Source organism: Protopterus annectens, chromosome 17.part0, assembly GCF_019279795.1.
Source record: "Protopterus annectens isolate FY-2018-M chromosome 17.part0, PAN1.0, whole genome shotgun sequence".
Lineage (NCBI taxonomy): Eukaryota > Metazoa > Chordata > Ceratodontiformes > Protopteridae > Protopterus > Protopterus annectens.
The window spans coordinates 389,357,576-389,384,118 of NC_056751.1; the positions used below are offsets into that span (position 1 = coordinate 389,357,576).

The 26,543-nt window shown below is 39.5% G+C and overlaps 1 protein-coding gene across 1 annotated transcript in view; it reads left to right on the forward strand.

Moving 5' to 3' along the window:
• Nucleotides 1-26,543, forward strand: part of CARS1 (cysteinyl-tRNA synthetase 1) — a 736,066-nt gene that overhangs the window by 702,061 nt on the left and 7,462 nt on the right. The window lies entirely within an intron of this gene.

The window sequence follows — 26,543 nt, forward strand, 5'->3', positions numbered from 1 at the left end:
AGGTCATCAGGGGTATAAAACATGCAGCCGACGCCATTTTACTCAGTCTTTCTTACCACGCTGTGCCCGAAGCAGAAGCAGTTTGCAAGTGCCTGTCGGCCGACTCCTGAAATTTTCGTATTCGAGTTTCAAAACCGAAGTCTTCAAACTAAAGCTAAGTACCCCGTTGGGGAAACTTTTTCTTGTTCCTTACCGATGTCAGTAAAAGTTAATAATTGCATTACTTGTGGGAAGCAAATACCTCATAAGGATTTTTATTTGTACTGTATTCCTTGCCTAGGCCCAGATCACAACGTGCCTTGCTGTCGGTTTTGTGCTAGATTTAACCAACGCACTATTAAGCGTCTGTACATTTTTGCTTCAAAATATTTCCGTTCAAGATTTAATTACCCTGAAGTGTCATCGGTTAGCAATCCGACTACCGGAGTACATAAAAAACGCAAAGAAAAAGACAGAGACAGACCGTCGAGGTCCAAAACCGACAACGAAGCTTCTCCTAAGCCAGTCACTGGCTCGCCGGTACTCAGTGAGGGGCTTTTGCAGCCTCTGATACCTGCTACGTTTGAGTCGCAGGCCTCTACCGAGACACATTCAGTATGCCGCGAGATTCTCAGAGTATTGAACCTGTGGATGTCTCTCTGTTGGATGGGTCCAGAGCCGCTGAGCAGGCACCGGCTTCTGAGGGTGTTTTCAGGCCTCAACATTTTTATATTAAACCAACGCCAGCAGCAAAAAGGTCAAAAACAACTTCTATGTCTAAAAAAACAGACGCATGAGCCATGTGCTTAGGCCCCTATGCCTAAAAAACAGATTATCAAAAAGGCTGAGGATTTAATTACCTTGATCAGGGGTTCCCACCCCCCCGCTAAGAGGCCTAGGTAAGGCACTGATTATGAATCTTCAGATCAGGTTTCCATTTCTTCTGATTACTGAATTTTCTATTCCACCCTATGAGGATTCTGATGCAGAAGAATACATCCCATCTGCATCTCCTACTGAGGATTACTCGTTTGGAGAGACTTTGCATACTTTAAGGGAACATTTTCACTGGGAGAGTCAGGACTTCTCTGAATCAAAGAGGCTTAGGGATTTCCTTATTCTTCATCAGCATAGGCTTTTGGCAATACCTCCTGTATTAGACATTGAGGATGATGTGTTCTCGGAATCAAGCATGGCTCCTGATTCCCTGCTTCTGGCTCCTAGTAAGCCAGACAGATATTAGAGGATTCCTGACTCCCACAAATTTCTTTTGAAAATCATGCTGCTAATCCTGAAACTATTTCTCAGGGTCCCTGAAACTATTTCTCAGGGTCCCAAGGGTGAAAAGGCCTCTACAGCCAAAAATCCTACCCCTTCTGATAGAGATTCCAGGACACTGGATAGATGGGGTAAGAAGGTTTATACGTCTGCAACCTTGGCAATCAGGGCTTTAAACTGCCATTTTCATATGCTTAAATATCAACAGCATGTTATGGGCTTACTGAAACAGAAAATTATGTTGATTTCTGATTGTGTGGAAAATAGTTACAGAAATTATTGCATTCAGCAGAACAGATTAGAAAGCATACTTTGCAATGTGGTTTTGATTCCTCGGAGGCCTCTTGTAGGGCCGCCATTACTGGATCTGTGATTAGAAGGCATGCCTGGCTCAAGGAGCAAACTCTGCCTGATCATGTTAAAGCTAAATTGTTGGATGCCCCTTTGCAGCATGATACTCTGTTTGGTAATAAGGCAAAAGAGATTTTTAAAGAAAATGGAAGACAAAGCTAAATCTATGCAAACTGTAAAAGATTTCTTGCAAGTGCAGCCACCCAGGTTCAGTAGGCACTGGCCTACTAAAAACTTGGTCCTTTCCTGTGTCCAACAGAGCCACACAGGGCAAATCCAGGCACTCAAAAAGCTCCAGATACCAATCACAGGGTTTTTACAGGTCAAAGCAATGGGGTGCCTCCACCTCCAAATCTGGAAGAAACAAAGTTCAACCCTACAGTAAGCAGTCTCAATGACTTTCCTCTACCATCACCAAGCACTTATTTTTTGGCAGCCCCCTTGGGGGGAAAACTAACACTTCATGCTCAAAAGTGGCAGTTAATTACCCAGGACAAGTGGGTATCAAACATAGTATCCCAGGGGTACAGATTTAATTTCTATACTTTGCCAGTTCCAAACGGGTGGCCGGATCTGCCACAAAACCAGTGGGCAGAGGCCCAGAAACAAGTAATGGCCCTCATGGATATGGGGGCTATTCAACCGGTACCAGAAAAGGAAAAAGGACAAGGATTTTACTCAAGACTTTTCCTGGTACCCAGAAAAGACAATTCATGGCGTCCAATACTGGACTTATTGATTCTGAACACATTCCTGGACATTCCAAAATTCAAAATGCTGACTTTACAACAACTACTGCCTATGCTAGGCAGGAATGTTTGGTTAGTAACTCTAGACTTAAAATAGGCATACCTGCATATCTCACTAAGGGAATCATGCAGAAGATACCTCCGCTTCAAAACAGGTTTTTTGCATTACCAATTCTCTGCACTGCCCTTTGGCTTATCTACTGCGCCCAGGATCTTTACAAAGTGCCTGGCACCAGTAACTACATTCTGCAGACAAAGAAGCATTTAAATTTATCCTTATCTGGACTATTGTCTTATTGAAGCAGGGGACAAGGACACTCTTCTTCATCATCTGGCGTTTGTAAAAAGACTTTAGCATGCCCAGGGTACACCATAAATGAAAAGAAATCACAACTGGTACCTTCTCAAATAATTACATTCCTGGGTGCAAGCTTGAATACAACTGCCCAAATGGCTTACCTCACGCCAGACAAAGGCAACTGACAACATACTTCAAACAAATGGCTACAAAAACTCAGTTATCTGCAAGACAAATTATGCAGGCTTTGGGGCTCATGGCATTCTGCATTCTAGTAATTACATATGCAAGACTGTATATGAGGAAACTTCAGTGGTACCTAAAAAGTTTATGGAGTCAACGTTGTCACAGTCTGAAAGCAATGATTCCTCTCATTCCTTGCCTACAACAGGAGTTTCTTTGGTGGGCAGAGACATGTCACCAAAACAAGGGACTGTCATTCACTCTACCCCCTGCCACCCAAACCCTAATTACAGACGCATCAGACTATGCTTGGGGGCCCCACCTAGCAGGGAGATGCATTTAGGGCAAATGGAGCCCAAACCAAATGCATCTGCATATCAATCAGAAAGAGATGCTAGCTGTTCAGAATGCTCTAACAGCCTGAAAGGACTTACTTAATCCAGGACAACTACTGATAAATACGGACAACACCACAGTTATGTGGTACATAAACAGTCAGGGGGACACACATTCCTACCCCCTTTGCAGACTAGCCATGGCCTTGTGGAACACAGCCTTGACTTACCAAATACATCTTCAAGCTCAATTCTTGCCAGGAAAGCAAAATACTCTGGCAGACGACCTAAGCAAAAATCTTATGGACCCGCACGAATGAAAACTGGATCTACAAATCTTCAGCATGTTAACACAGAAATGGGGGAGCCCAGACATAGATCTATTTGCCTCTCCCCAAAATTATCAGTTGGATAAATTCTGCACAATAACTCGTCACAAAAAAGCATGGAAAGTGGATGCCCTATCCTTCAGCTGGAAAAAACCTATCAGTCTATGCCTTTCCCCCTCTGCCTCTACTCTCCAAGGTCTTACAAAAAGTCAGACAGGAGAAACCAAAAATTATCCTAATTGCTCTGGACTGGCCTCGACAGTACTGGTACCCACTTCTAAGGAATATGTCTCACCTTCCTCCATGGTACTTGCCTCAAATACCTCATCTACTGTCTCAGCAGAACTATCAAATTCTGCACACTCCGCTCCAAACTTTGAATCTTACAGCATGGCTAATCAACTAATTATTCAAGCACCTCTCAGTAAATCTGTGATGGATGTCATTTTGGAAGCCAGAAGGCCTAGTACTAGAAAATCTTATGCTGATAAATGGAAGAGATTCTGTGCTTGGAACCAAGCACAAGGAATAGACAAAGCAAAACCCAGTATTCCTCAGATTTTACAATATTTGACTGAGATGCTTGACTAGGGCCTATCTTTTTCTTCAGTAAAAATCCATGCCTCTGCCATCTCGGCTCATTACAACACAGAGCCTCCCCTCTTTTCTCATCGTCTGCTTAAACAGTGTCTTAGAGGGGCCAAAAATTTAAGGCCTCCCAGAAGATCACGAACTCCTGCATGGGACCTCAATTTTGTGCTGGAAAAACTCACCCTGCCTCCTTTTGAACCAGCAGCTACTACGGATATAAAATTTCTATCTTGGAAAACAGCTTTTCTCTTGGCAGTCACTTCAGCAAGAAGGGTTTCAGAACTACAGGCTCTCATGGCAGTGGAACCTTTTATTATATTTTACCCGGACAGGGTGTCCCTCGGACCAATCCTTCTTTTATGCCTAAGGTGTGGTATCCAGTGTGGCTCTTAACCAGACCATTCATCTGGCGACATTTTACCCAAATCCGCAGAACAAGGGGGAGCGGATTCTGCATTCATTGGATGTACACAGACAACTAAGATTCTACTTAAACAGGACCAAATCTCTAAGAAAATCTGAGCAACTACTGGTAGCATTTGCTGCAGGGTCAGAGGGGAAGACTATATCAAAGCAGACTATTTCTAAGTGGATAGGCCACTGCATTTCTTTCTGCTATTTGCACCATGGTAAATCTGTACCCAAGAGGATCAGATCACATTCCACTAGGGCTGCCTCTACTTCAGCAGCTTTTCTCAGAGGGGTTCCAACCAAAGACATTCTAGAAGCTGCTACTTGGAGCTCTGTTCATACCTTCACAAAGCATTACCATTTACCTCTCTTCTCCAAATCCAGGGCAGGCTTTGCCACTACAGTCCTGCAGGGCCTTATAGCCACTCCTACTGCTGTTTAGTTCCATCATCCCATCCATAGCTTTGGGATTCTACCCAAATGTAATGACTGCAACAGTGAAACACGAAGAACATAGTACAGTTGTGTACACTTACTATAAATGTAGATGTTAGAGTGTATTCACTGTTGCAGTCCGGGTTAGCCACCCACCATCCCCCTTTCTATACCTTTTCTTTCCTTCACTATACTCAAAAGCCTTTGTGGTGTATTTGCTTTTAGTTGAAGGTAAAGTTTATGTTTCTAAAAGTGCATATGTATATTTACTGTTTATTTATATATATATATATTTTTGCTCCCCATTTGGGGGGCACCTGACATCTGGGGCAAGAAAAACTGAATAAAATGGCATCGGCTGCATGTTTTATACCCCTGACATCATGGAAGAGGAGACAGCAACCGACGCAGGACCCAAGACTTTGTTATTCAGGCTGACTGAGGGCAACCTGCCAGCAGATTACCCAAATGTAATGACTGCAACAGTGAATACACTCGAACATCTACATTTATGGTAAGTGTACACAACTGTACTTTTTCCTGACTGTGGCATTCCTTAGCCAGCCAAAACACCAGAAATTTGACTCCTTCCCCCGGGCTGGCAGACGCCTTGCACCTGACATCATGATACCTAGGTATAGGGTTAGTTAGCCAGCACCATCTTGCACCTCTTTCTTGCCACTGGAGCCCAAAGCATTCTTACTACAGAGTACATTGGTCAGTCCAAAAGACTAGATAACATCTTTAAAGCTAAGCACCCCAATGAAGAAAAACTTCCTTTTCTCTTTTGATGGTGTGTACTTAGATGGGTTCTAGGATTAATAGCTGTCTTGATTGTGGAAAACAGATTCCACATCAGGACCTTCACTCACTTTGCCTTTTTCTACTTAGATCCAGTGTACAACTTTCCAAAATTTTCCTCTTGCAGTCATTTTAATAAGTGTGTGATTCATCTTAGGGTCAGATCCCTGACCACTGGTTTAAAGAGAAAAAAAAGGACGTCAAAGATCCTCGCATACTATGGCATCCACTAGTCCATCTTTTGACCCCCTCTAAAAAAACATAGGGAGAAGCATCCAAAACTGCATAAGTGGGCAGACAGCACAGCTTCGTCTTCAGACATTCTGCCCAGACTTGGAATTGTCAGAGGACTGGAGATTCCTTTGCAGTCCCTTTCAGTGACTAGAGAAGTATCTGAGACTACTGTTGTGTGCCTTTTGGAGCCCAACATGCCTCCTGACCCTGCTACAGCCACATAAGTCGAAGAACAAGGTTTGTTGGTTGGGTCCATGACCACTTAACAGGCCATGGCTTCTGACTCCCACTTTAGGGCTTCATGTAATGGAGGATGAAATCCTGAGAACCTCAGAGCGAGGTCATCAGTTAATTCCACACAGGCTGCAGCCTCCCACTTGCAGCCTCGTCCCAGTGCTTCAGATAACATACCTAAGACTTAACCTGAGGACAAACCTAAAAAGATACTTTCTGCCATGCCTCAACTTAGACCTTCAGGCTCCCAACCCCTACAGGTCTAGCAGTAGGACTTGCTTAGACTGGCTGAGGATTTACTTATTATTGAAGCTTCCAGACAGCACAGTCCTACCAGACATCCTGCTCCTATGGAATATTTTTCTGAGAAAAGAAAGAGGGACCCCATACACCCCTAAGAATCCTCAGATTCTTATGATTCTGATGTAGATGAATTGGCTTATGTAGGCCAATTGTCCACAGCTTCATGTGCTGATTCTGATTCAGAGAACATCTAGACTCAGCTTCACCAACTAAGGACGTCATTTTTTTGGAGAAACTCTTCATAAGATGAAAGATTATTTTATTGGGAGGCTCAGGGTTATGGCCATTTCTCCTGTGTTTGGACTTGTAACTGATGTAATTTCTGACCCATCCTTGCAGCTTTACGTCCAGCCTTGTGGTCCAAGGAAACCAGAATGCTTTAAAAGGGTTCTGGACTTCCATAAACACCTATTATGGAATCCTTATGCAAATCCTGAATTGGTGACTCAGGGGTCCTAAGGGAGCTAAAGAAGGCATTTACATGACCCTATTACCTAATGATAGAGAAGGGAGAACCCTGAATTATTTTGGCAAAAAAGTGAATACTTCTCCCACCCAGGCTACAAGAGCTTTCAATTGTTAGTTTCATATGGTTAAGTACCAGGAAACTTTCTGGACAGTATGAATGAAAAAGTGGAGGGGACAGAAGACAGCACTCTCTCCAAAGAACTGATGGACATTTGCAACTTTATTTTTCAGGTTGCAAAGCACTGTTTGCATTGTGGCTATGATGTTGAAGCATCTAGCAGGGTGTCTGCCACTGGGTGGATTACATGTGGACATCGAACCAAAAACGAACTTGGCTTTACCAGAAAAATTCAAAGAGCCATAAAAAACAAGTAGTTCCATTAACAAACACTAAAAACAAATTTTATTTCGCCATCAAATAAAACATTAAAATATAGGTGCTTTTGTTCCTTACAATGAGAAACTTCTTCCATTGTTTTTTATGGCTATTTGATTTTTACCAGTAAAGCCAAGTTTGTTTTTGATTCATTTGTTTTAATTTGTTATACATTGACATCTCTGGTTAAGGGGGCAAGTCCTTCCAGATCATGTTAATTCTGAGATTTTAGATGCTTCTCTAGACAAGGAGTTTTTTATTTGGACTCAAAGCAGAGGCTGTTTTCAAGAAACCAGAGGAGAAGTCTAAATCAGTGCAGATTGTCAAGGATTTTCTGCAGTTCAGCCACCAAGGTTTAGCAGAACTATCCTACTAAATCGTGGTGTCCCCCACCACCACCACCACCACCAGCATGGGCAAAAGGAGAAAAGGCTCAGAAGAGATAGACCACTGAAGCAACATAAAAGATGGTAACCTGCATCAACCTCCAGGCCTAGTGGACCCCCAACCATAGGGGCCCAGCAGGAGCAACCCTGACCATGTTGAAATAAGCTAGAAAACTTGGTGTGAAGACTGGTAGAGATGGGTGAAGGCTGCCAGCCTAGCCAGATAGAATTGTGCAGATAATTCTATCATTTGTAAATATGAATGTTGAACTTAAAGCAATGTGGCATCATTGCCCTCTGCTGTAAAGAAAGCTAATTCAAGCATTTCTTGTTGGTCCTTTGAAATTAAAATTACTTTGTCTTTTCCTTTGAAGTTAGAATTTGAAGTTGATGAGTCTGTAGTAAGCATCCTGCCTATTGTTGTAAGGCTAAAGTTAATGACCAGAATTTACATGTGGAATGTCCTTTATTGTTCTAAGTGTAAAAGAATGTAAATGCAGTTTCTCTCAGCCTAGGAACACCAGGAAAGTGTAAAAGATGATGTAATGTTTTAGCAGAACTGCAGTTTCAATTTAAACAGTGAGAACCAGAGAGTATTAAGCATTTTTGTCTGACTATCCAACTCAGTACTCTGTCTGTTGCTCTATGTAAGTAAGTTATTTTAGAAGTGGGTTTTCTTGTAGTATTAGCTAGGAATTAGAAAGTTTAAACTATGTGTTTTTTCTGTGATGTCAGAATTGCACTACTGATTTAGTTTAAGTATTTCTGTGTGATCTCGGAACTCTTTTGACTAGCACTGTGTAGTAGAAAGTATTGTCTTGTGGTTTTAATTATTTATTATTAAATATTTTAAAACCTTTTAACTGTGGCTGTTTTGTGTAGAGATAAGTTAAGCTGTAGAGTACATTGCCTATTTATAGAGTTTACTGTCCAGGCCACTCTAATAGCTTTAGCCCTGGGCTATACTACCAACTGGATATTAATATTGCACAGTAATAATTGGACACCCTTTTAAGAGCCTTTGAGTAGCTGATAAATATTAGCTGGTTGGTGGCAGTAATTACTACCATATATTCTGGGTAAAAGGGCACAGCTGGAGAACCTGTGCCAGCCCTCCCCAGAGTTGTCTGTGTGGTTGTAAAAACTCTTATCTCAAAGTGTGTTTGTGTCAGCTACTTGGGCAGGGGCATGAAGCACTGGTTGGACAGAGAGGGGTGCTGGAGATTTTAGCTTGCCCAGCTAGGCTGAGATCTGGACCATAAAGCTGTGGCAGTGGGGAGTCTTATTGGGGACCTGGGGAGCAAGGGAGCGGCCAGCCCTGGACTGACTGTGATCACTGTGTACTCTTAAGGGAAATTGCACTTTACTGTGTGTATTTGTTATCCTTTCCTCATATATGAGATGCCCTCTCTGGTGTTAGTGGTGAGGATTAAGGCTCCTTGATTGCTGGGCCAGGGCACAGGCATCACACCTGGTACAAGAAAAATAACATGATTCTAAATGGAAAAGGTTTTCTATTTAGTGCCAGCAGCAACATTTTTCTCTGAAAATATTGGAGATCAACCAGATACTAGCTTACTTTACTCATTTCTATCAAAGTGGGTTTGCGTATTCATCATAAAAATTCATTCTTCAGCTCCCTGCCCTCCTATGCTCCCTCCTATCTACTTTCATCTCCTTTTGAAATTATTTCTTAAAGACGTCATTGACATGACACCTCCCAGAAGAGCTCCCACACCCTCTTGTATCTCAATTTTGTGTTAGAAAAGCTTACTCTGCTTCTTTTTGAACCTGCTGATACAGGTGACATTCAATGTATTTCCTGAAAACAGCTTTTTTAGAGGTTACCACCTCAGCAAGCTGAGTCTCCGAATTCCAGGCACTTATGCACACTGAACCCTTTCACATTTTTCACCAAGACAAAGATTCTCTCAGGACTAACCCCTCTTTCATCCCAAATGTGATTTCTGTATTTATCCAAAATCGGTCCTTTCACATCTCTGCTTTTTCTTTCACCCGCAAAACAAGGTGGATGTAGCCTTTATTCCTCTGATTTTCATAGACAACGCCCATACTGTCTGGACAGAACCAAGGCAGACAGGAAATCCCACCAACTTTTTATAGACCATTCTAGAAACAAACTGGAAAATCCTATAAGCAAGCAAACCATTTCTAAATAGATGTCTAACTATATTGCCTTCTACTACAAACATCATGGAAAGCAAGTCTCATAATATCAAATCCCTTTCCATCAGAGCTGCTGCCACCACAAGTGCCACTAAATCCTCAATCCACACTTGTAATCTTCCCATTTTTTTCCAAATCTAACCTCTACTTAATTCTACCTTGTATACCAGCCTCCCATTTTTTTAGCTTTGGGAATCATCCCATATGGTTATTACTGCAACAGTGAAACACAAAGTACAGTTGTGTCTGCTTACCATAAGTGTAGATATTAGAGTGTTGTCACTGTTGCAGTACATCTTCACTGGTTCCATTCTCTCTAATGCTTGTAGTTGGGGTGGGCATCTGTCCCCCTACCCATTTTCAATACCCTTTCTTTCTCTCTCTCTCCTTCAATCTAGATCTCTAGGGTGGCGCAGTGAGGACCTTTCGGAGTTCTGTGCCATTAGTCTGGAGCTTCTGCTGGGGCGATGCTTGCCTTTACTGGAGAAAAAAAGACATGTAAGATGGTTCTGGCTGACAATACTTATACCTAGACAAGCTGACTTCAAGTGCAGGGCATTCACCAGCCCAGGAAGAGGAAGGAGTTAAATCTCTGGTATTCAGACCATCCAAGGGCTGCCACAGCAAGGAAAACCCCATATTGTTACTATTGTGAAGACATTTGAACATCTACATTTATGGTAAGTAGACACAACTGTACTTTTTATTTTCTGTGTCATCACAGACTAAGTCTCAAATTCATTCACACACTCAGCAAAAAAGCTGTCCCTGTAAAAAGTATGTGAATCTTCCATATGCCACTTTTTGACATCTTTAATTTCTTGAGGATGCCGGAGTTGGATGGAGTAACCTTAAAAGCCCTCAGCTTCATTCTTGCTTCAGAAACATCAGTTGCCAAAGCACATTATTTCCCTGAACATTCAGATTCCTTTAAAAAGTTGTCCTTGCTTACCAGATTTTTCCTCTCTTGACATCAAAAAGGCATCAGCTTCAGCAAGTATAAGAAAAAAAATGAAAATCTGTTTTTCATGAGACACAGGACAGCTGGAAGTCTCAACTTGATTATTTGACCCTTACTACTTGACAGTGTGGTGGCCCTAGCAGATTCCTTGTGCTTGGTGAATATTGCAGCATATATTTTGTCTACCGAGCTTCAAAGAATGTTTTGCATTCTTGTTTTGTAAGAATAAGCTGCTGCTTTAAAAAATTAACATACTTGATGAAGTACTAGCATAGGGAGGCATTCCTCCTTGTAACCTGCATACTATTTTGCTACCTACCATTTGTACTGTTTCTGCAAGAGTTACAGAAGGTAACCATTTGAAATGTCGGGACCTGATAGAGTTAGTCCCAAAACATAGAGACTGAATGACTGAAAGAACGGACTTAGATATGCTAAGTCCAAGATGACATCTTTCTGAATATTTCCTTTTCTATGAGGTATGGTGATGTCAGAGTTGGCATATATAAATTAGGGGTGTGTGGAGGACTTGCCTCCTCCCACATGGGGGGGGGCGGGCGCAGGGAGGCTTGAATGTTTGAGATGTGGGAGAAAATCAGAGCAGTTATGAAAGATGTGCATGAATCAAGGCAGACTATCCAAATTCAGCATCTACAATAACCAGTTTTCAGGAATGTGTGCTTCTCTATCTGCTACTTATACAATTGCAGCCGAAACTACCTGTGTATTAAATGACTGATGCAAAGCTACAAAATACCAGTCACTGACTATTCCTTACTTCTGTATACCAGCTAGTATTATTCCATTCCCAAAAGCTGATCAGAGATCATAAAAATGGCTGTACTTGTACATGATAACCACATTATTGGCAGGCCCCAAAAATTGCAGTTATTTCTTAGAAATTTGTGTCTGTAATTTTAAATGTAGCAAAACGTCGTTTGGCACTTGCAAAATGAAATCCATATATATGGGCTGCTGGAAAATCCTTAAAACTTTTCAACTATTTTTCTCAGCTGTAAAAGTGGGAAATGCATTGTAAACAAACAAATACACCTGACTATTGCAGACTGGGTAACAAGATTACTTTAGTAAAAGATTCAGCAGACTGTACAGAAGTTCTCAAAATGGTCTGCAAAATATGAACTCCAGAGTAGTAGTAGTGACCTCAGCTTTAATGTCACCAAATTTGACATCAGGAAGTTTGAAATTCTGATTACCGTATACGCAATCAATTCATATAACGCAGCATAATAATTAAAGATCTGGGAGCAATGTTAAATGTAAACTTTGTGACACATTTGTTTACTAAACTCACAAAAGAACATTCTGCAGACCTGCCTAATTATAAAAGACATGCCTGCTAACTCCAGGGAGATAATTTTACCAAACCCATTTTTGGCTTCCCGCACCTCATCAGCTGCCACCAAGTCCTTTCTTTTCATTCACCGAGTCTACTGGACCTATCTTTACCTTCCCTGGGCTCTGTCCAACCTATATGCAGGGCCATTCAAGAGATTAAGGACTCTAAATGTAGCATCATACAGCTGCCAGAGAGTACTTTTTTCCTATTATTCTTCAGCCCAGCTATGTGGAAGCATTGTAAGATCCACTTTAGCTGCCTTCAGGAGGTACATGTGCACTTCCTCTCATGTGCAACATCCTGAACATGCAGCACAGCAATTGCAGCGTGGGGCTCACCTGGCACTTCTTGCTGCAATTGCAGTGAACAAGGCTTGCCGCCCCCCAGGATAGGCAAACCAATGTTGGATGCACACTACCATCCTCTCCATCTAGTCCCTTTAGTGCCTCTGCCTCTAGTTGAAGACTGGTCATCTGGGGCACTATCAGGGATTTGTCCTTCTGTGCCACGGGGCTGGGGGTGATCCACACATTTTGTAGTATAGTGTTGTCTTAATTTTCCAGCAGGCTATCTGAAACAGTTTTGAAAGATAATGTTCCTAGGATATTCATAATGATGGAAAGTTATTCAGAAAGGTTTCAGGAACTGTCATTAAATTCTGCTTCTTATTTGCATACAGTTAAATTCTGCCTGAACTGTAAGGCAATGTCTGCCATAGCTGTCTTCTTTCAAACAGAACCTGGATAATTGAATGGATATTTATAAATTCACCCTGGGTTTGACTGGCCTAGCCCTACCTGAAAGCAAAGGTTCAGTCTAGGTTGGAAACAGAAAAGTTGTAATCATAGGCAGCATTAGGCACCAGTGAACCCTGCGGTCGGTGGGGGCCCCAACCACGGCAAGTTATCTGATCTTGATATTTTGTAATGTGTGTCAAACCAACAAGGGCTAGTACAGCAGTCTTGTATAATTAATAAACCTGGTGGGTAATAACTCGTTTATATTTCCTCTAAAATTCAAAGATATCTCTGGTTATAGTAACAGTGTTTTATCAAGTAACAGGCTTCACAATGCCATTTAATATGTTTTACCATTGACATAGTGCCCCTCGCTTAGTTAAACCCTTCATGTGGAATTCTCTTCACTAAAACTAACGACATAGCCAACTTTAGGTACCTGTTAATACTCATGGCTGCAAGCGCCCCCTTAGTAATCCTTGACTGTTTGGGGGGGGGGGGCTACAAAAGCTGCTGCTGGTTATGGAAAAATTAAAAAAAAGTACTAATTTCCTGATTATGCTCTTTAACCTGAACAGAGCTGTGATATGACCCTGTTAGGATAAAGCTGATAATGAACATGAGTAAGGTAAGCAATAGAGAGATCAGAGGCCCAGAGTGGCCAATCTCAAGAGCTGATGCTTCTGACCATCAGAGGTGGTTTCCTGTTATTGGGAGCTTTATAAATACTGGAAGAACTCCATATACTATAACTTTTTATCTTATTTGCTGAAGAATTATGTGCAATGCCAAAAATAATAGGAGAATAAAGACTGAAAATCGGGAACGTATTTTAGATTTAACTCTAATTCAGTGATGGCAGACCTTTTGGGTTCAGTGTGTCAAAAATTCAGAAAATGCCTAACTTGACTCTGCTTGCATGTTAATCCCCCCAACAAAAAAATAAAACTAAATTAAATTAAATAAAAATAAGTAAAACAGCATGGCTCTCAATACATCAGGGATAAATCTCAGCAGAATCAGAGACAAATCTAGAAATTAGAGACCTGGACAGTTTTAAACTACTAGTACTATTAATTTGAGACACTGACAAAATGAAAAGAATGTGAATTAATATACATACAGTAAAATTAGTCTATAAATCTAATTATTTTCATTATTAAGTGTAAAAAGTTGCCAGTTTTAGGAGGGATTAGAAGGGACAGTTGAGAGGATTGTGAAACAGCACATGCCTAGAAATGCAGACTAGTTGTCCTTTGCAGAAGTGTAACCATAAAGAGGAAACAATGTCCACTGCCCTTTGCAGACTCTGTCGTTAAAGTATACCGAAAATAGACTTTGAGGTTAATAACTTCCTAAACTCTGCAGCAGTATTGTTGAAGTGGCTCATGGCACAAAATAATTCAATGCACTTCACACAAGCAACAAATGTAAAAGCAGTTTCTTTGGTAACTCAGGTGTTGGTGAATGCTGGTGTGTCACCCAAAATGTTGTGGCATGTCACCTTTGACACACGTGTCATAGGTTCACCATCACTGTTCTAATTCAATTAAAGCTAACAGAATAATACTTTTTTCATCATCGTGAATCTTTGGGTAATAAGAAGTTTAAAACTCTGATGTCTGAATTTATTTACTGTGTGTAATCCTGAATGATTTACCAAGCAAATCAAACTTTTTACAAAGCACAGAGCAAAATTATGAGGCAAAATCAGGGACAGGTATGCGTTTCTCTTCAGTGAGGTAAATAAATGTGACTTATCCCTGTTGTTTGATGACTGCTAAACAACAGTCACTGATCTGGTGTGGCAGTGCCAGTGTTGCACAATGTATTGCTGTTTGCTAAAATAAGTATAAAACTAGTATTGCAATGGCTTATGCTATAAAAAAATATATTATGGATTTTTATCTGTGCATACACCGAATAATGCCAGGACACACATTATTCTTCTGGCCATCAGTAAAAATGCAGCTAACAAGTAATTACATTTCAAAAGGAAAGCATAAAATATATCTCAGATCATTTGGATACAAATCTTCTAGGAGTCTGGTGGCCCACACTCATCAGGCCTCCTTAGTCATCCTTGACTTTGTGGAGGCCCCACAAAAGCTGTTGCTGGATGGGGAAAAACAGAGAGAAAAAAATGTATTAATGTTCTGATTACACTCTTTAATCTCGACAGGCCTGTGATGTGACCCTGTTAGGATAGAACTGACCATGGCCTCTGCTCTCAGTCATATCCATTCAAAAAACAGACTTGCTGAGGTGTGTGTGTGTGTGTGTGTGTGTGTGTGTGTGTGTGTGTGTGTGTGTGTGTGTGTGTGTGTGTGTGTGTGTGTGTGTTTGTACAGAAAGGTGTGCTGCAGGTTATGCTTGGGTGGGCTGGGGATTGTGTGTTTTTTACAACTTTAATTTTCATCACAGTCAAACCTAAAAGGTATGCGCAGAGGTTGTTATAGTCTGTGTTTGGGCTGGGGACAGTATAGTCATTGTTTTACTTTTCTCACAGACCTCAGAAGTGTAAAATGAAGGTTAATATACAGCAGCTTGCGTAGGGCCAGTGTACCGTCTAGGAGCAACAAAGTAGAATACAACAATTAATATTTTTTTCACTTTTCTCCCCATCAAACATAAGACACATATTTAGGTGGCTGCCTTTGGGCGTTAGGGGTGAAGAGGCATGCTACATATATGTATGACAGCAGTCACTTGAAATACATGACTATGGCATTTTGAACCTCTGCTTTCATCCCAGTCTAGCGCTAGAGGGATGCATAGGCAGTGACCATCTTGAGGGATGGGGCAGGTATTATTCCCGAACAGGACCTTTGTATCCTCACAACAATTGTCTTGTTAGTTTATTGTGAGCTACTATTTTGTCAGCTTTGAACATTAAGCCTTAGGTTCAACTTGTGTCTCCTTTGAAAGAAAAAAAAAAAGACTGAAATTCTTTTCTTACTCATGATTTTTGTTTAGTCCACTACTGAATGAAAAGGATGGGGAAAATGCTCGTAAGTGCATACCAGAACATCTATAACCCAGTAGCTTCTGGGGGCACCAGCTTAATTGAGTTCTTTCCTAAATAGTTATTACTGTGCTGTCATGATAAGAAAAGGTGTGTTGAAAGGATGCTATAGGCATTGTACTAAACTGAATGTGGAGTGGATTTGAAACTCAGTTCAGGAAAGTATGGGATTCTGCGTACTTTGCTGTGATTATTGATCACCTTGGTATTCTTCACCATTCATTTTGATACCTGGTCTGCATTCTCCAGGTTTACATACAGTCCATGATATTTCCCAGTCGTAATCCCTTTACTTAGGACCTAGGAGACTTGGTTCACTGTTTTTACACAGATATTTTGAAAAATTCATTTTCCTTTTTATTGATTGAAATGTATGTTGTTTTGTCCAGTGTTTGCCAGCCATAGTTGGGAGGGTGGCCTAATGGTTAAGGTGGTTGCCTTGCAAACACAAGGTGCAGGGTTTGAGTTTCACAAGGGATAATTGGCAAGGCTTACAATGGCTCACAAGGGCAATTAGCCTAGTACTAACCTATAACCTAACCTATTACGTTTTCCCCAATTCAAGGTGGGAGTCATCCAGGCAGCCATGGGAGTGCTTTTACCCTCTTCTGCATCCTATCATTGAGGACATTTTTCTTTTAAATCCCTAGTCCATCCCCTTGGGTAGTAGGGTGTGCCTTGTGACCAGCATCACCATAGAGGCCACTTACACCTCCTCATGTATAAGCAGCTACTGAGGAAGGCTACCATTTTGACAGACTAAGATGAACACACACCGTAGGAATGCTCTAAAGCACAGGATGGGCATACCCCCCCCCCCAAAGATAGGCATGCCCATCCTTCTCACAGCAATTCTAGCAGGCAGCTATGCCACTAATCAAACATGGGTCACCTGGATTGAAGTAAGAGTTTTATCCTTCTATGCCAATGGAATTGTCTTCAGTGATATAATTTTTCCACCTTGTCATCACTGCCTAACAAGCATGAGCCTCCTCCTAGACAATCTGCCCATTTGTTCCCCATCACCATGGCAGTGGTTGATGAGGAGGGATCATGATTTAGGCAGCCATCTGGAATGGCTTGAATTTTTTCTTAAGATCAGCATCAGCCACAGTAACCATGTGAAATGTCGGGAACAATTACAGCAAGCCCTGAAACACAGAGACTGAACTGCTGAAAGGGCAGACTTGTATATGCTAAGTCCAAGATGGCCAAAAATGTTTCTTGTCATATCCATTTGAGCCAATGTCACATCTTGCAAAACTTTATTTTATTGAAAGCCCTCAAACAAAAAAAAGCAAACACACCCCAATATCCCTGTTAAACCTATTAACTTAATAATAACACACAAAACTATATACTTCTTCAAATAGGAGTAATAAGAATAAATGTTCCAAACTGGCAGCCACACTCATAGACTTGGGTTAATCTAAAAGAAAGGTTATCCATGCTAAGACACATAGTGTAGCTTTGTGCTTGTAATAAGTGCTGTCTCATTTTGTCTCATTTTTCTAGCTCTGTCATCTGGGAAAAGACTTGAATGTTTTCAGAAAACATGATCTCCTAGCCATTTCTCTGTATCACATTGTCTCCTAGAGACATGAGAAACATATACAAAACTGCTAAATATACATACATTTCCTGGGGAAAAAGCCTTCTAATATTAACCATTCTTTTTCATCTGCTTGCTTTTCTCTTAAAACGTGTTACTAGATCATGCTAAAGGCCTTAATCCAGTCATTCCCTTATGCAAGACTGAGAAAAAGCCGACCAATTTTTCTTTTGTCATGCTCTTTTTACCAGATTTTTCTTCTTTTTTTATACATTGCAGTGTCTATATTTCTTAAAATTGAACAAGGAGGAAGACTGAAGATGGAAGAAAAAAAATAGGATCACCTATGTACATTAGTATCCACATCACACTTAAAAAAACTGAAATAACTTTATAGCATGCAAAGAAAATCATGCACTATTAAAACAGTACCATTAAGAAAAAAAATGTTTACTTACAATTAACTTTCTCCCTCTTCTTTCCTTCTACTAAGTATTTTTCCAGACATTAATGACATTAAGTAGGGCATATGCATAGGGCATATTACAAAAGACATGCATCTGGAGCTCCTCCATTTGTTAACCGGGAAGGTCCGACTTGGAATGAAGCCAATTTTCAGCAGAGGCTCCCTCAAGTCCTCTGTATTTCTTTTTTTTTCTGGCATACAGACAGTGCACTTACTTTATTTATTGAAATTTACCCAGAAGTACAGGTCCACTGGATATCTCTGCTAATTTTCTGTTTTCACACTAGAATAGCAAGAATTAAGGTGTTACTCAATGTGCAGCCATCTTGGAAGCCCATTAAAGATTCACTGCTTTCCAGGATTTTTGGTCTTTATTTTTTTGGCATTTTGATTGCTGACATTTCAGTAGGGAGCCACGAACTTCACATGCTTGGTTTCTTGAGGAAAAGGGGCATGCAAATCCCTGATTGTCCCTCACTTCTGCTAGGGGCATTGCCAACAAGCAGGCCATCCCTTCCATTCTAAAGCAAAGGTGGTTGTTTTCCCAGTCTCCACCAGAGGTATTGTGCCACCTCATGTGCCCACCGGACACCTGAAGCCCATCACCCCCACCCCACCCTAGGGAGAGGTGTACTGTTCACACTGCTTCACTACTGTCCATCCCTGTCTGGCTTCATCAGTGCCAAAACTGCTTATCAAACCCCTGTCACCTGAGTTTGCCAGGTCTACATCCTTCTGCACCACAGAGCCAGATGCTGTCTTCAGTAATGTAAGGCTTGGTGAAAATACCTTTCACCAGGTGAGCTGCATTATAAAAGTCCTAAATAGTTCATTGTAATCATGTAGCAGCCATCTAAGAAAGATGTGGCTGTTGTGGGATCTTAGTTCCTATAATTAATGACCTTAGTACAGGGATGCAATATTATGGGCAGCAAGTGAAAAAAGAGAATGACATTGAGAGAGTAATTCTTATGTCTCAGACTAAGCTCTTAAGTTCTTACTAGAGGCTGGAATGAAGTCCCTTGTTTATCACACACTGGTACTAGTTATTTGATTTGCATTATTTGAAATTAAACTACATTACATTTTTGGTTGTTAAGACAGATTCTTGTTTTGCTTGAACAAACTGAACTACTGGTAAATTATAAAATCTTGCATTAACCGACGGACAGCCCATGTACAGTACTGCTGCAATGTGGTTGAGGTCTATTGGAAGGCCATGTACACTTCTTTACTAAGCAGAACAGCACTTTTATTACTGAACAATTTGATGTTCCTAGTTTGTGACAGCTGAAGAGGCTGCAACTTAAAGTATGGTTCTAGCTGACTTCCAAGATGGCTTCACATTGAGTAACAGCTTAACTCTATTTCTCCTGGTGTGACAGAAACTCAACATAGAAGACCAGTAGAATTTTGTTTTTATGGATACATTTCAGTAACTAGTTAGTAAGTGCACTGCATAGATGCCAGGAAAAAAAGAAATACAGATTACCTGGAAAAAATCAGCTACAAAAAATGAGAGAAAACACTGGAAAAAGTTCTGCAGCTGTTTAGCTAAAAGGAATGTAACCTCCAGACAAGACTTCCAATAACCTACAGTAAGGTATAAGACAACCACACACAGACCTGGAAAAAAGAAATGATATACTGATGGAGCTTATCAACACAAACAGCAAAAGGGTAGAACAATAAAAGAAGCTTTAAACACATAATTCAGATGAGGTGATAAAGCAGTAAAAATCAGAGGTTGAAATGAATAAAAGGCTGGCTGAATATGAGACTGCTCAGGAAGAGAATTTTCAAAAAATAATAGAATTAGTGCACAGAGCACATAGGGAAAACTTGAGAATTTCAGCAATACCAGGGACACTGGGAGGAACAGACTGCATTCATTTTATGAAAGCACAAACAAGCAACTGGACTGGTATTCCACAGCAGCAGCTGTTAGTTGAAAGGGTAGATTGTGTGTATTCTCCAAACTTGGCTATGAGAAAGCAACCTAAACCTTTAATAGTGCAGATGTAATCCTACCAGCAGAAGGAGTTGATTCTGACAAAACTGTGGCAGGAAGACAAAATGCTAAAAGTGGAGATAGAGTGTTTGTGGATAATGATTACTCATTGCCCACTTGGCAGAAGAGAAGTAAATTCTTTCCACTATTCAGGGACTGTCAAGACACAGATGTGAGAGTCAAACTGCTATACCCAGCTGTCTTCAAGGTATTCTTCATTGGAGGGAAAAATCATTTTTGATGAAGTACATGCTAAGGAGGAAATACAAAAGTTTGTCCAACAAAACGTGAGCTGTAAAACAACAGGGGATTCTGCTTCTTGTTCTGCTTTTTATAAGGACCGCAGAGAGACTACACCTGTAAAACCTTTTCCACTGTTTCAGTGGAAAACATTGGAGAGAAGGAAGGGACCACGAGAGATGACTAGAAGAATCAAGAGTACTTTGGAAGTGAAGCAGAGACAGGATTTGGGAGATGGAGATGAACAGTAATAAAACCAGTAACTTATTGTGAGATTACAATGCCATAATTATATTTGTGAAATATGACAGAACAAGAAAATCTGGAAATATTGGACTTTTTCAGAATTTGTTGGACTTGTGGGGAACTTTAAAGCATATCCCTACTTCATGGCATTAATGTTCAAAAAATGCTTTGGGGAAGGGCAGAGGGTAGAAAGTTAACTGTGTAAGTAAAGAAAACATTTTTTCTTAATAGTACTATTTTTGTGGTGTGTTTCTTCTTTGCATGCTATAAAGTACATTTTTTTCAGTTATTTTAAGTGTAATGGGGATTGTAAATAGGTGCTGCTGTTCTTTTTTTCCTTTATTTCTCCGTTCTCTCTCTTCAGTGTATACACTGTAATGTAAAAAAAAGCATTGACAAAAGAAAAAAATAGTGTCCTTTTTCTCATTCTTGCATGGGGGGATGACTGTTTTAAGGACCTTAGATTGATTTAGTGACCGTGAAAACAAGTAAATGAAAAAGAATATTGAATATTATGAGGCTTTTTTTTAGCAAATGAATGTATGCTTAGTAGCAGTTCTGTATTTGGCCCTCATATCTCCATGGAAACAATATGATAAAGAGAAATTGACTATTGGTTCTCATGTCTTCATGGAGACAATCTGCTAATGAGAAATTAGCTGTTTCTCATGTCTCAATGGAGACAATCTAATAAAGAGAAGTCTGGTGGAGAGTGATTGACTGAAAAAAAAAGAAAAGATAAACTGGCTAAGAGATCATGTTCTCTGAAAGCATTCAGGGGTTTTCTCAGCTGGGAGATCTACAAAAATAAGACAAAACCAGTTAGCACTTAGTAGAAGCACAGGCTGCACCATGTATATTAGCATGGATAACCATTATTTTAGTTTAACTTAAGTCTACGAGTGTTGCTGTCAGTTCTTGACATTTGTTCTTATTGGGAGGGTAAAACTTCAATATATAAAGATGTACATAGTTTTGTGTGTTAGTATTAAATAGGTTTTAGGGGAGTATATGGGGGGATGTTTGTTTTTTGTTTGAGGGCTTTCAATAAAACAAAAAGTTGTGTAAGATGTGACATAGGCTCAAATGTATATGGCAAGAAACAGCTGTTTAAAAGTTCAACCTGACAAACAGTGTATGCTTGTAACACAAAAGCTGTAACTAGACATTTAACAAAAAAGGTGTTGTACATAAAAGGTGGGAATAATAACTTTGTAATAAATGATGTTTTCTGTAATGTCTTTAAATGTCAATGGTCTCACACATAAATACAAAAAAGAAAGAAGAGCAAACTATATTGAAAAATGCAGAGTGCAAATACAAATAGCTGTGTTACAGGCGACACACTTGGAAAGAACTGAATATGTTAATTTTGTAAAGAAGGGTTTTCACGATGGTTATTCAGTAGAATATGTTGGATAAATGAAATGAGGAGTACTTATTTTAATTTCAAGAGGTGCTCCAATAGTGATAGAAAAGGAAAGAAAGATAATGGTAGATTTCTAGTGCTAATGGGCTACTAGCAAGGGAGGAGGATTACACTTTCATGTATTTATGTACAGTTTTTATGTATTTATATTCCTCCTGAAACTGCTATAATGGAGCTTAAGAAAATTCTGGGAGAAATAATCAGTTTTCAGCAAGGAATATTTCTTGTAGATGGGGACTGGAATTTGATTTGCAGCAGTGAGGATGTCTGGGAGGCCCAGAAGGGGGAACATATAACAAAGGAGGGTAGATTTTCGAAGAAATTTAAGAAAATGTTTGGCATGGAAGATGTGACTTCAGTAATAGGAGTTTGGATGAATTTACATATTATTCCCCAAGATATAAAAATTGGGCTAGGCTAGACATAATTTACATTTCACAGGAACATGTTCATTTAATTGAAGGTCTTGATACGCACCCAATAACCATTTCAAGTCATGCATCAATAATAACTAAAATAACACAGGGTAATAAAATAAGAGACACTGGCCCTTTACTACCTATCTTTTGAAAAGAGAGGAATTTAAAGAATGGGCAGCGAAAATTATTCAGGAGCTATTCGATTGGATAGCAATTACTTCTGAAAATATAGCTAGGGACTGGAATAAAATTAAGGTGGAGTTTAAAAGTAGGGTGAAAATAAAAGAAAGAGAACTATGGTTAAGAAGTAACACAAATTATTTTGAGGGATTGACAATTCTTAAAGTATTGCAGAATAGGGGGGATATCATAGAACAAGAAGAGGATCAAATGCAGAATGCTAAGCAGAAAATAAGGGATTACCTCGATAATATACAAGAGTTTAGAAAGATTGCTGTTAAGCAACTGTTTTTTGATAATAACACTAGAGCACTAACATTTTTATCATGACGACTCAAGCAACAGAAAGTAGAAAGGGCTGTTGCCAAGCTTAGGGAGCCTATAACATGGGAGGTAACAAGAGACACTATAAAGGTATTAGAAATATTTCAGAAATCCTGTGAAAGTCTGCATAAAGCAGAGAAATATGGAAATCAAGAAAATATACAGATGGAAATGTTTATGGAAGAATTAAATATGCCAAGGTTAGAGGTAGATGAGGCTCAGTTACTAATGGTTAGGATAGGAGGATATGAGATAAAAATTGTGATGTATAACCAATGTTCAGTTAAATCCCCAGGAATAGATGGTATTTTTGTGGAAGTTTGGAAGCTAGGAGGGAAAACTGATAGCTTTCTAGAAGGTTTTGTTTAACGATATTTTAAGAGGAGAAGTACCAGCATCCTGGAAGAAAGCAGTAGTAGCTATAATACCTAAAGAGGGTAAAGATGCAACTTTATACAGGCTCATTTCAATAGTAAACCATGATTATAAAGTGCTCCTGTCTATAATGACTAAAAGAATGGCAAAAGTTATGCCAGAATTGATAGATATGGATCAGTGTGTTTTTGTGGAGGGGAAGCAAACACCTGACAACACTAACAGAACATTGATGGTCCAGAGGGAAGCAGAATGTACAAAATGTAAGAAAATACCATTGTTGTTGGTGGGTCTTGATACAGAGAAAGCATTTGACAGAGTAAGCTGGGACTTTATGAGCAGGGCAAAGGGAGCATTTGCATTTTTTTTTTAAAAAAATATAAGGTTGATTAGGAGAATATATGAAGGATTGGAGGTGAAAATTAAAGTGGGTGGGGTCATGTCTGATAATTTCTGCTTGAGCAGAGGAACCAGGCAGGGATTTCCTCTTTCTCCTTTATTTGCATTATATTTAGAGCCATTAGCAAAAAAAAATTAAGGGACTCAGGAAATTCAAGGATATAATTGGTAAGGTAGTCAAGAAAAGCTGGCTCTATTTGCATATGATATTATTTTATACCTGACAAAACCAGAAAGGGACCTTACAGTGTTGTGGAACATTTTGAGACAGTTTCAGATCTTTTTGGGATACAAAATTAATGAAGCTAAAACAAAGGCAAAAGCAGTAAATTATGTACCCACATATGAACTTGTTCTGCAATATCCATATTTATGGGGACATGATAGAATGAAGCATTTAGGAGTATGGATAAAAATTATTCTGATGTGGCAAGGATATGTGGGAAAGGGACTAAACAAAAGATAATACCAAAACTGAGGAAGTGGAAGCTTTGTTATGTTGAAATGGATAGTAAGACACAAGCAGTTAAAATGTTTTTAGTCCCTTTAGTCTTATAATCAGGTCGAGCATATTTTTATCAATCAAAGGATAATTTGTGGATAGCAATTAATAAAGAGCTGAAGGACTTTAGCTGGGAGGGGAAGACAGCAAGAGTCAAGTAGGATAAGATGATTCTTTCAGTAGATCAGGGTAGATTGGGATTACCCGATATGAAGGGGTATTTCAGAGCCACACAGTTAAGGCTTCTTTACATAGCACAAGCAGAAATCTGTAATTCAAAGTGGAAAGGGATGATGATGAAACAGGAAGGGGGGCTCAAGAAACAAAGAGAGACTGGGATTTGGGATGCAGGCCTTTAAGGAGGATAACAGTAAGCATACAGAATATTATATATATAAAGTAGCAGAAAGTATCCTAAGAAATAAGCAACATGGGAATGGAAAAAGGAGATTCGACCGATAGGGTGACTGCAATTAGGGATATAGACAATAGGCAAGAGGGGGCTGGAATTTATTGAAAAAAACTTGTAAAGGAACCAAGGTATTGAAAGCAAATAACTAGAGAGGGAAAGATGATAGAATGGGAAGACGCCAAGAATTTATTTGGACTGCAGGTTAGAGATTGCTTTCCCTATCAATGATTGATATCAGAGTATAGGCAAAGAGAAAGAAATAGAGTGGCCCTAAATGAAAAATCAGCCCTGGCAGAGCTTTTAGTAGAATCTAGAACAGAAGCTGCTATTAAAAAAGGAATAATTAGTAGAGCATATAAAATATTGCATGATAACTATAAGAATCAATCAGAGGATGTTAGAAAGCATTGAGAAGAGAGATTGGATAAGCAATTCACACAAAAAAAAAAAGCAATGGAAGGATATATGTATGCCTTCCAAACATGCAACAAAATCTAGAAGATTTATGATTTTTGCTTGGAAATGCTTACATAGATATTTTTATAGCCCAAGTAGACTCCAGAGATTTTTTCCTCGGGTAAACAGTAAATGTTGCAGGTATGACTGGGAAGAAAGAAGTAATTGGGAGCATATTTTTGGAAGTGCGGTGAGTTGGCAGACTTTAAGGAAACCCTGTGGGATGCTGGGTGGGCAGATTGGTGTGATGAAAGAGATGATTTTTCTGAGCTATGATACAGACTCAGAACTGACTAGATGTGGTAGCGGCTTGCAATGTCTAACTATGGTGGTTGCCAAAAAAGCATTTACGAGAAAATTGTAATCAAAATCTAAACCAACTACACTAGACATAGTGAATATAATAACAAAGATAAAAGAAATGGAGTTGAGATCTTTAGAAAATGGTAGGAGCAAACTCCATAGGAAAAATGGGAATTGTGGGAACACTACATACAGGGGAGGAATGAGGTTTAAAGGAAGACAGGACTTAAATGAACTATGTAGTGTTTGACTGAAAATTATTGGGTAGTTTATAAGTGATGTGTAATGCTTGCAACTAGGATTGTGTTTGTGTGATTTGTTTTCATTTATATAAATGAATGATTGCCTATGTCTTAAGTGATGGTTTAATAAAGATGCTTAAAAAAAGGGGCAGGAATTGAATAATGTATGTAATGTTGCTCAGATTGTGATATATAGCAATATATGTGAAATATAATGTTTGTAAACATGAAATTCTTAATATAATTTGATTGCCTTTATGTAAATGTAAATTTGCCTGCGTCACAACTGATAATTCAATAAAGGTGTTTAAAAAAGTGTGGTTCTGGCTCCCGTTGTTTAGAGTGAACTGGCCATGGAATTGGTAACTCAACACCAGGAAGCCCTCTGTGGGCTTCAGTGGCAGCTTTACATACCTGTTATATCTTACCCTTCACTTTCATCCAGAAAATGATCCGTCAGTATAGAATAACACAATAAAACTTCTAAAACGTCTTTATATTATTGAAATAAAACATGTCTGTAAGTGTTTTGGCATCACAGATACTACTTCATACCTTGTGATACTACATATTAGGTAGTGTATTTTATTAGCAGTTCATTTCTTTCTCCATTACAAAAGATAAGTTATGTTTGTACTCCACATATGTGGTAGTTTAGTGAAATCATTTATTTAATAACTTGACTATACTGTGTTTGGGAAAATTTAGTTTGTTGTATATTTTGTTTGAAAATTATTCTGCTTGTGATTTTAAGAGTCATAGTTCTAGCTTTTCTCCTCAGGCCTCTGCTGAAAATCAGTTCTAATCAGTCTGAGATTAAGTAAAGCTAAAGTTGAAAAAAACACTCTATATAACATGCAGTGTTTGTCATCATGATTGATGAAAGGGTATCTTATGCTTCAGCTGTTGTTTGCAAGTAACTGTAGTGTATGTAAAGATCATTTTGCAACATGTGACTCAGTCTGTACTCTGGCAG